At 47.4% G+C, this 10,090-nt stretch overlaps 1 pseudogene; it reads left to right on the top strand.

The window, feature by feature from the left end:
* The first annotated feature begins 1,694 nt into the window (after positions 1-1,694).
* Positions 1,695-8,981, top strand: LOC113220501 (annotated as a pseudogene).
* The last annotated feature ends 1,109 nt before the right edge of the window (positions 8,982-10,090 follow it).

The raw sequence follows: 10,090 nt of genomic DNA on the forward strand, positions 1-10,090 counted from the left end.
CTAATTGCCTGAGGCACCATCAGAGTGACTTGCTATTTTGAGAAGCTAATTCAGGATTCAGATGCCATCTAGCTAATGAGGAGAGAGTTCAGGAAAGCTGTATCTGAGCTCTAGCAGAGGTGGACTCTTCCATTCCAGCTGTCACTGCGTTTACACTGAGAGGAGCACACGGTCGGGGGTGTGGCTCAGGTGTCAGGGCTGTGCTGTTCCATGCACCCACAGAGGCAGCCTTTCACGACCAGAACTCGGACATGCTCAGGCAAAAATCAGCCTCTTGGGAGAGCTGCTTACCCACAGAATTCTTTTGTCATTAAGCGGTTGATGTCATTCTTTGAATGAGTGACAGTAATTCCCCACCTCAATGTGGGCTGCAGGGGAGATTCAGTTGGAAAAATAACCCATGAGGCTTTGTGCCTCTGGGAGTCCTGATGCCCCACCCACGTTTTCCTTCTCATGCCCGGGATTGTCTAAGACAAAGGGCAAGTCTTAAAGCCTTACAGCATCTTAAGTCTTAGATCGCAATTAGAGAGAGACCCAGTACAGGTGGAACAGTGAAATCCTCAGAATTCTGCACTGGCCCTTCAAGAAGGCAGTTGTGGGCTCTTTGGACCCTTGACAGTTTTCTGTTCTCTGTCCTTCCTAAGCACAAAGATGGAAATTCTTCCCATTGTCTGTTTCTCTCCCCATCTCGGCTTCTACACAATGCAAAGTGGCCCTCTAACTAGAGCCCATGTTCACTTTTGAATACATCAACCAATTATTTTGGGAGGAAAAGAATCTGCCAAAGAAATGAAGTATAGGTTGGAATGGTTTAATCAAGCCTGTGTTTATTCAACAAAGTGCGCTTTTAAATTTCATCTGAAGTACTCAAGTGAAAATTTCCCAGTAGGTGTTAAACTTTGGTGTATAGACTCTCATGTGGCTCCCAGTCTCAAGTCCACACCCCCACTTCATGCTTTTACTCTTGGCTGAGTCCCATGGAGGCCGGTTAGGGAATCCTGCAGGATCAACCCTTGACCAGGACAGATTGACGGACGGACGGCTGGCTGGCTGGCTGGAGAATACTTTGCTTATGTCATTCAGAAACAAGCATTTCCTGAGTGCCTGCTGTGGGGGCTTGGCCAGGTCCTGCTGATGGTGCAGTGGTGTGAATCCAGCCCACAGTTCCTGCCCTCATGGAATTTGCAGCCTAGTGAGGACTGCAAGTCAAATAACCACAAGGTAACTGTAGGGAGAGACACCGGGGTGATTTCTATGAAGAGAGGACATGGGGTGCCCTGAGAGACCCTGACAGAGGGAACTTTGCCATCCTAGAAACCAGGTGGTGTTTTTGTGAGGAAATGACATTTCCCTCTGGGTCAGAGCTGAGGAAGGTACCTGTGTGTGTCCTGTGGCCGCTGTGACCCTGACCACACACCTGGGGCTGGAAAATAATACTCACTCTCACACAGCTCTGGATAACAGGAGCCATGGGTTGAGGCCACAGCGTTTGCTCCAGGAGAGTCCCTCTTGGCCCATTCAGGTGCCCAGAGCTGCAGGCCTTGCACGCCTTGTTCCCTGGCACCGCCTCCTCACATATGGGTGTGCAGCATCCTGCTCCAGGGCCTTCAGCCTCTGCACCCCTCATCTACCGATGCAGGTGGTGGCACTTAGGGCCCACCTGGGTAGTCCTCAGGATACACCTTTATCACCACATGAGAGAACATTCTCAGGTTTCAGACATTAGGACCAGGATTCCTTTGGGGGCCGCTCTCCCGCCCACTACTGTGCCTGAATGTGATGCACACAGCGTCCAGCATATCCCGAGGCCCCAGGAGGACCTGGGGTGGCTGGAGCTAGAGTGGGACCTGGTGTCAGAAGTAGGAGGGGCCAGGGATTCCCAAGAAAGTCTTGACGTGTACTTGAAGTGAGCAAAGGGTTTTGAATGACTGGATCGGATTAACGTTTTTCATAGATGGGTCTCCAGTCTGTGTGAACAGATTGCAGGGTGCCAGGGTGGGAGCTAAGGCCCAGGCAGAGGCTTTGCAGAGTCCAAGGAGAGGGCGCTGCAGCCCGGACTTGTGTGTGGGTGGAAAGGCGGCCGATGCATTTCTCTGCTGTTTCTCTCCCCGCTGAGTTTGGTTCCTCATGGAGGGTGGATGGCAGACATTTCACTCTGGGACCTGATGCCTATGCATCTGAAAGACTTCCCCAGGTGACTGGATCTAAGAACCACCGTCTGCCTTTGAGTAGAGTTTCTACATACGTAACATTCACCGATGGATGGAACCTGGCCACAGCTCTAAAATCGCAGGGAGCTTTAGCAGAAGAAAATAGAAGATCACAGCTGTCCCCGTGGACTAAGCTGGCAGGTGACAGCCCTCTAACTTCTCAGCTCACACCTAATGGTGTCTGTGTCTGGTGAAAGCTGCTTCAGCAGGGACAGTCAGAGAGCAGTGTGGAGTGAGCTGGCTTGTGGGGTCATCTTTTCAGTCTCCTCCTTTGGGGCCTGGAAGAAGGGAGTGGCAGATGGCCAAGCCCCCACCACAGGTCATCAAGGTCACCTCCAGGTGGCTGCCGTGGTGGGGTGGGGTGGGGGCTTGTTCACACCCACTCCGAGGGCACATCCCGGCTGCTGCACACCCTTCACCTCTGTGATGCTGGGACCGCATGCTCAGGCACAGTAGGGGGCCTTGCTGCACTCACCCATCGGGTAGCTCTGGGATGGTGGGTGCACCCTGGGCTGGAGTGACTGTGATCACATCAAGCAGTCTGCCAGCGGAACCAAGTGGCGCATGTTCATCATCAAGTCCACGGGCGGCTACTGTGGCTACCTGGCCAACATGGGGGCCTTGAGGCCGGAGCCGATGCTGTATACATGTTCAAAGAGCCCTTCGGCATCAGGGATCTGCAGGTATGTGACGGGGGCTGGCCTTGTGGGACCGTCCCCTTTGGATCCTGTCGGTGCTGTGGAGTGAAACATCGTGTCTAGGGTGGTTTGATTTTCAAGGGGGCATGGAGACGGAGGTGCTACAGAAAATGCCATGCTTGATGCCCTTCGCATCACCCAGGTGCCTCTCCCAAGTGTCAGGTGATGGTGGACGTGCCTGGTTGAGGACACCTTCTAGTCTCGTGTGTGAAACACAAGCTTTTTTTATTGATGTAGTCTGTTGTGTAGTTAATGTTTTCTCACTTCTGTCACAAACAATTTGAGTGCCTCTGCTGACAGTCACCACCCACGTCTGTGAGTGTCTCTGAAGCTTGCGGCAGCTTTTTTAAAATCTTGAGACCTCTGATGCTGCATCTGCCTCTCAACTGAGACAGACACGGCCGTGGTTTCTTGGCATCTGTGGCTCTTTTAAGGAAGGGTGTCACCGACCCCGGGGTCTGCTCCTGCTTCGATGGCACAGCAGAATCCTAGGCCTGGACCCTGCAGTGTTCAAAGTTGCTAAACTCCATGCAGGATGACAGGCCTTGGTAGATAAAATGCAACTTGAACAATTGTCTTTAGTTAGTTATATAAATAAATATATAATATTATATATTGCTCTGCAACCAAGGCTGGAGCACAGTGGCACGATCTCAGCTCACTGCAACCTCCGATTCCCAGGTTCAAGCAATTCTCCTGCCTCAGATTTCCGAGTAGTTGGGAATACAGGTGCATGCCACCATGCCCTGATAATTTTTGTATTTTTCATAGAGATGGGGTTTCACCATGTTTGTCAGGCTTGTCTCGAACTCCTGATCTCCTGATCTGCCCATCTTGGCCTTCGAATGTGCTGGGATTACAGGCATGAGCCACTGTGCCCGGCACCACTGTCTTTTAAAAGGTTAGGATGTTACTTGTTTCTGAGCCAAATAGATCAAGTAAAAAGGGCCTTGGTGTTGTCACGAATTATGTGACATGTGAATCACGAATTTCTTCACTGTGTGAAATTAAATACTTGTGGAGTCATTCACTGTATCGCGATGTTTCTGTCAGCGGTTGGTCCCTTAAGATGATACTGGAGCTGCCCCAAACAGGTGCACTGTTATTTATCTTTTATAGAAAGATTATATATATTAAATATATATATTATATACATATATATATGTTTTTTACTGTGCTTTTCTACATCTAGCCATATTTAGATACACAACTGCCTGCAGTATTCAACAGTCCTAGACATTCAGGTTTGTAGCCAGGAACAACAGGTGTGCGGCAGGCCCTGCCTCCTGGGTTTGTGAGAGTTAACTGTAGGATTTTTGCACAAGGTTCAAGTCACCTAGCAATGCATTTCTCAGAACATATCCCCCTGTTATGTGACTCATGACTGTATTTCAGAAATCTGTCCAAAGATCTGCCTCACCAGCATTCAAGCTGGCAAGAGTTTAAGAAGAGAAATTATGATTTGTTGTTGTTGTTGTTGAGATGGAGTCTCGCTCTGTCACCCAGGCTGGAGTGCAGTGGAACAATCTCAGCTCACTTCAACTTCAGCCTCCTGGGTTCAAGTGATTCTCCTGCCTCAGCCTCCCAAGTCGGTGGGACCACAGCACCTGCCACCATATACAGCTAATTTTTGTATTTGTAGTAGAGACGGTGTTTCACCATGTTGGCCAGGCTGGTCTCAAACTCCTGACCTCAGGCAATCTACCCGCCTTGGCCTCCTAAAGAGCTGGGATTACAGGTGTGAGCAACTGCACCCAGCCTCCTACTTTGTGAAATTCTGCCACCGTGCCCAGTGACAGATTGATTAGATGTAAAAAATCTCCATTTTCTTAGGATGATTCATTAGAGAATTATCTCCCTCTTGTAATCCTCCCAAGATCTGATATAGGATGTTACTCTTTTCTAAGACAATCTGTTCCTTAAGAAATCTGTGTGAATGAGACTCTACAAAATTCTTTGGTCAGACACTGTTCATCAGGTCGTCACAGGAGATTCCATAGAAAGGTCACAGGTCACTCTTTTCCTCTGAGAGTGCCGAGAGAACATCGTCATGAAAATAAATAAGCAGCAATAGAGCCATGAATGAGCACTAGGCCAGTCATGGAATTATCATCTTCAGAGGGACTGTGTGGATTCCGGAAGGTGTTTTGAGTGGCCCCAGTGAGGGCTGCACACCGTGCCCTGCGCTCAGCATTCATCACTGCAGACGTGCTCTCCGTGCCTAGGGGAGGCTCCCTGAGACCCGATCAGTGAGAGCTTGTAGCCTCCTTGGCCATGCTCACCACCATGCGTGGTTGGCACTTCCCGCCCGGCAGGGCCTGGCACACAGTAGGTGCTTAGCATAAGTTTATTGTCTGATTAACAAAATGCTATTTTCCAGTCCAGTGTGGAGCACCTGACGGAGAAAATGAAGACCACCATCCAGAGGGGCCTTGTGCTCAGGTGAGTGAGAGACCAGGGCTGATCTTAAGGTCACCGTCACACCACGGTTCTTAGATTCTGGTCTGTGACTTTGGGCTGGATGAGTGGTAATTTCTTTGTGGCTGGAGTCACTACATACTGAGCAGATGCAGAAGAGAGTCGTGGTGCATTGTTCTAAAGACTTGCCCGCATTTAGACAACTAAAATTTTTTTTCATTTATAGTCTTACTCTTTTAGATATCTCACAATAACTTCTCTAATTAGCATCTGATGTTTATGAAGGAAAAAGGAAATGCAGTCATCCCTCTTAGTCTCAGGGAATGTGTCCAAAGACTCCAGTGGGTGCCTGAAACTGGGGATAGTACCTGCCCCCTGTATACATGAGGGGGGTACAGATAACCATCTGATAACCAAGGTGGCTACTGAGTGACTCAGGGGCAGTCTCCGCAGCGTGGAGACTTTAGGGCACAGGGATGATTCACGTTCTGGATGGGACAGAGCAAGACAGTACGAGATTTCATCACTCCCTGTTAGCTGGGGTTAGGTGAAATCAATATCCTGTGTCGGTTTGTTGTGTCGCATTTTGTGTCTCATATGTTGTCACTATACAACAAAACAATCTGGAGTATACGTATACACCCAGTTAGCTGGGAAAAATTTTTTTTTTTTGAGACAGAGTCTTGCTCTGTTGCCCAGGCTGGAGTGCAATGGCACAATCTTGGCTCACTGCAACATCCACCTCTTCCAGGTTCAAGAGATTCTCCTGCCTCAGCCTTCTGAGTAAATTGGAGTACAGGCGCTCACCACCGTGCCCAACTAATTTTTATATTTTCAATAGAGTTGAAGTTTCACCGCATTGGCCAGGCTGGTCTCAAACTCCTGACCTCAGGTGATTTGCCCACCTTAGCCTCCCAAAGTGGTGGGATTACAGGCGTGACCTCCACCGTGCCCAGCCAAAACATCTAAACTTTTAAGTTATGCCAGACATCACCAGCTTTAGGATTCTTTTGTTGGTGAGGTTTGAGTAATGGGGATTTTTAGGGAACTGTCAGCTTTCACGAAAACAGTGACAACCCCATTACTTGGAAATGCTTATTCAAATTAAACACTTCATCAAGTTATAAACTGGAGCTTCCTAAGATTTAAAATGGATTATCAGACATGTAATATACTTGACACTCACCCCCAAATCAGAATGACCTGGAATGAGCTGCATGCAGGCACACGCCTGTTGTGAGCTGAGCCTGGGACACAGCGGTCCAGCATTCCTAACTCACACACACTCCTTCCTCACCACCTCCTATTCTTTATACTTTTAAACCAGAGCCCGTGAATTTATTCCAGAGAGCTGATGAATCCCCTGAAATGATGATGAAATAGTAGGCGTATGTGTGATTTTGTTAAAGAATCCACAACGGTTATCAGATTCTTAAAGCTGCGACCCATCCCCACCCCAGATGAGTTTATGAAATCTTTATGAAATCCTGATTGAAGATTTTAAAATGTTGGAGACTGTTAGTTGACTCATTCCGTTTATTAAAATCCTGCTCTTACTGGGCAGGGGGAACACTTGACACTTTTGTTTAACAGGCTGAGTTCAGGCTACAGGAAACACAGATTTTGTTTTGTTCTGTTCCAGCTATCCGTAAAGACCTAGAAATAAAAACGTGAATTCTGTGAAATAGAAATCATCATTTCTATTGAACAGCAAAGTCTTACTGTATAACTGACATTTCATATGACTCTAACCACCAACAGGGTGGGGCACCCTCTGCATTTGATAGAAACTTTGGAATCAAAATCTCTGCCAGAGCTGTGGAGTGGATTACTGCAAAACTCAAGGAGGCCCAGTGGAGAGATAAGGGGTCCGGGGAGGGAGGCAGTCTGCCTTGGGGAAAATGCTGTCCTATTGGGGAGAAGTAGGGTGCTGGTTCCTTCTTCAGTACTGAGCTGCGTGTGATGTTCTAACTCGTGCTGGTCTCTGAGCATTGCTATTTAACCAACCTTGGATTTCTGGGATAAGGTCAGCTTGGGCGTGGGTGACATGTTCTCTTTTATCACTGCTAGATTCAACCTGAAGTTTTTTTGTGCAGGCTTTTTGCTCTGGAGATCCTGAGCATCAGCCCACAGTTTCCCTCACAGTTTAAGTGGGGCCTTCTATTTTTTGAATGTTTGTTAGGAGAACCTCCTTGTGACTCCATCCATCAGAACTTCCAGTTTTGAGGAAGATTTGGCTGCTGAATGAATTGTTCATGTTTGTAGAACTATGCATGTTTTTCCTTAAATCAGTTTTGTAAGTTACATATTCTAACAAATCTTTAGATAAACTGAAAAGTTTAAAAAAACATGACATTTTGTATAATACTCTTGTTAATGGTTCCAACGTGGCTGGTCCCCACTCATTCCTGAGTGGCTATTTGTGCCAGCATCTCTCTTGCCCCCACCCCCCCCAGCTTTCTTCAGTCATACCAGATGTGTGCTTTTATTAGGGCAAACCATTATCACTGCCAATGTCCGACTTACAAGAATGATAGTCTACAAAAAACAGTGATGTGAATAGTTTCATTCTGTTTGTCTTTTTGAAGAACTGACTGATTCTCTCTACATCAATTTTCTTTTGCTAATTTAGCTATGGATGTTTCTTACACCTCAGTGAATAAGCAAAAGAAATGTTATTTTTCAACCTGTAGCAGAGCTGAAGAAGCAAACGGATTTTGAGTAAATCGGAGTTTTATTGCCTTAGCAAACCCAGCCAATGTGAGTACAGGACAGGGGAATGGCCATTGCTGTTGCTTTTGGCAACTCATTCAGGGGTTTGAAGAACTAGCTTTTCTGAAGCTCAGTTAAAAAATATTAGGTCTTGGCCAGGCATGGTGGCTCACACCTATAATCCCAGCACTTTGGGAGGCCTAGGTGGGTGAATCACAAGGTCAAGAGAATCAAGACCAGCCTGGCCCACATGGTGAAACCGCATCTCTACTAAAAATACAAAAATTAGCCGGGTGTGGTGGTATACACCTGTAGTCCCAGCTACTCAGGAGGCTGAGGCAGGAGAAATCACTTGAATCCAGGAGGCAGAGGTTGCAGTGAGCTGAGGTTGCACCAGTGCTCTCCAGCCTGGGGACAGAGTGAGACTCTGTCTCAAAAGAACAACAATAAGAAACCACCACTAAGTGTTTGGGAAGAATTTTTAGAAATATAAAAACAATGGTTTCATTTGACCCTGAAATTGGCTTTACCATCTAGTTCATTCAGCCGACCCTACAAACCCCGTATTTCTGGCAAGACCACTCACTGTGCTGGCCGTGGCATCTCTCAGCCTCACTGCTGTCCCCCCTTCCCTCCACAGGCACAGGATTCCCAAAGAACAGTGGTGGCTCAAGCTGCGGCCCCTCATGAAGATCTTGGCCAAGGACAAGGACAGCTACGACATGTCGGACTCAGGCCAGATAGAGCACGTGCAGCCCTGGAGCGTCTGACCCAGTCCTGCCTGCATGTGCCTACATCATGGACTCACCATGGACTGTTTTTGTAACACTTAAGTTATTTATCAGCACTTAATGAAAGTATTATTGACATTAATACCTAACCAGCAAGCACCTGTCACCGCCCATGTGCCCCAGCAGCTCCAGTGCATGCTGTCTGTGGACTGTGTCTCATGCTTTCAAATGCGTGTATTAAATGTTTGCCTACAACTGCAACAGTCCTCCGTTTTAGTTTTTTTAAGTAGGAGATTAAAACCTCAATCTATGGGTGGGTACTAATGGTTTTCTCAGCACTTTTGTGGGCAAAGATTATAAAAATATTTTTAGTGGGGATCACTGAACTACACACATCTCATAAAAGGAGAAAAAAGCCAGTTGTTTACACAGGCCAAAGGGAATGCCATGTTTATTGTCATGTGTCAGTTTCCATCCACAGCAGCAGGCCAGGACCCTGGGCCTGGACCCCAGGCTCCTGCTCTCCTTAGAAAGTAAAAGAAACACATGAATCTTATCTACTAGACCTCTTGATTGCAATCCTAGCTGCATGTTAAAACCACCAAGGTAGGGGTTCAAAAAATCTGATAGCCAGTTTCTCATCCAGTCCAAGCCACGGTCCTCACTGGGACCTAATTTGGAATTCTCTGATGACTCTTGCCAGAATAGACATGGGTGCTGGGGTGACAGCCCTGCCACCCTCGTGGGGCCCCCTCTTGTAGGGACAGCATTTCTGCCTCTTAGCTCTAGTCTGCAAGAACTGTGTCTCAGAAGCGGGGGTGGAGAGTATTGGGGGAGAGGAGACCCCAAAAACAAGCTGTTTGGGAAATCAGAGTCCAACGGCCAAGAAGAGCCGGTGTGGAGGCTTTCCTTTCTGGCTCTGTAAAGACGAAGTGAGCGCTTACTCACCCCAGCCCACCTGCTTCTCAGGACTGCTTCCATCCAGCCACCCCGTTGAACTTCCATCTGTTAGGAGGACGTTCCCACAGGGCCTCGGTGTGATTGAGTTTCATGAATCAGCACAGGCAGACATGAGACACCTTTGTGTTCCTTTCCATTTTACTTCTTTTAGTAAAGGCCCTAAATGCTACTTAAAATAATGATTCAAGCAGACGTTAAGTCAGAGTTGCCCTTTATTTTTAGATTCTTAAATAAATATTCTGGAACTAATGAGGTAAAACAAGCCTTTCTGTCAGTAGAAAGTGAAAATTCTATGTGGTGCATCTTTGGCATTTCGTGCATGACTATTTCAATGAACGTCTTCCTGGTCACTCAAGATTGA

Source organism: Piliocolobus tephrosceles, unplaced genomic scaffold, assembly GCF_002776525.5.
Source record: "Piliocolobus tephrosceles isolate RC106 unplaced genomic scaffold, ASM277652v3 unscaffolded_1402, whole genome shotgun sequence".
In the NCBI taxonomy this organism is placed as follows: domain Eukaryota; kingdom Metazoa; phylum Chordata; class Mammalia; order Primates; family Cercopithecidae; genus Piliocolobus; species Piliocolobus tephrosceles.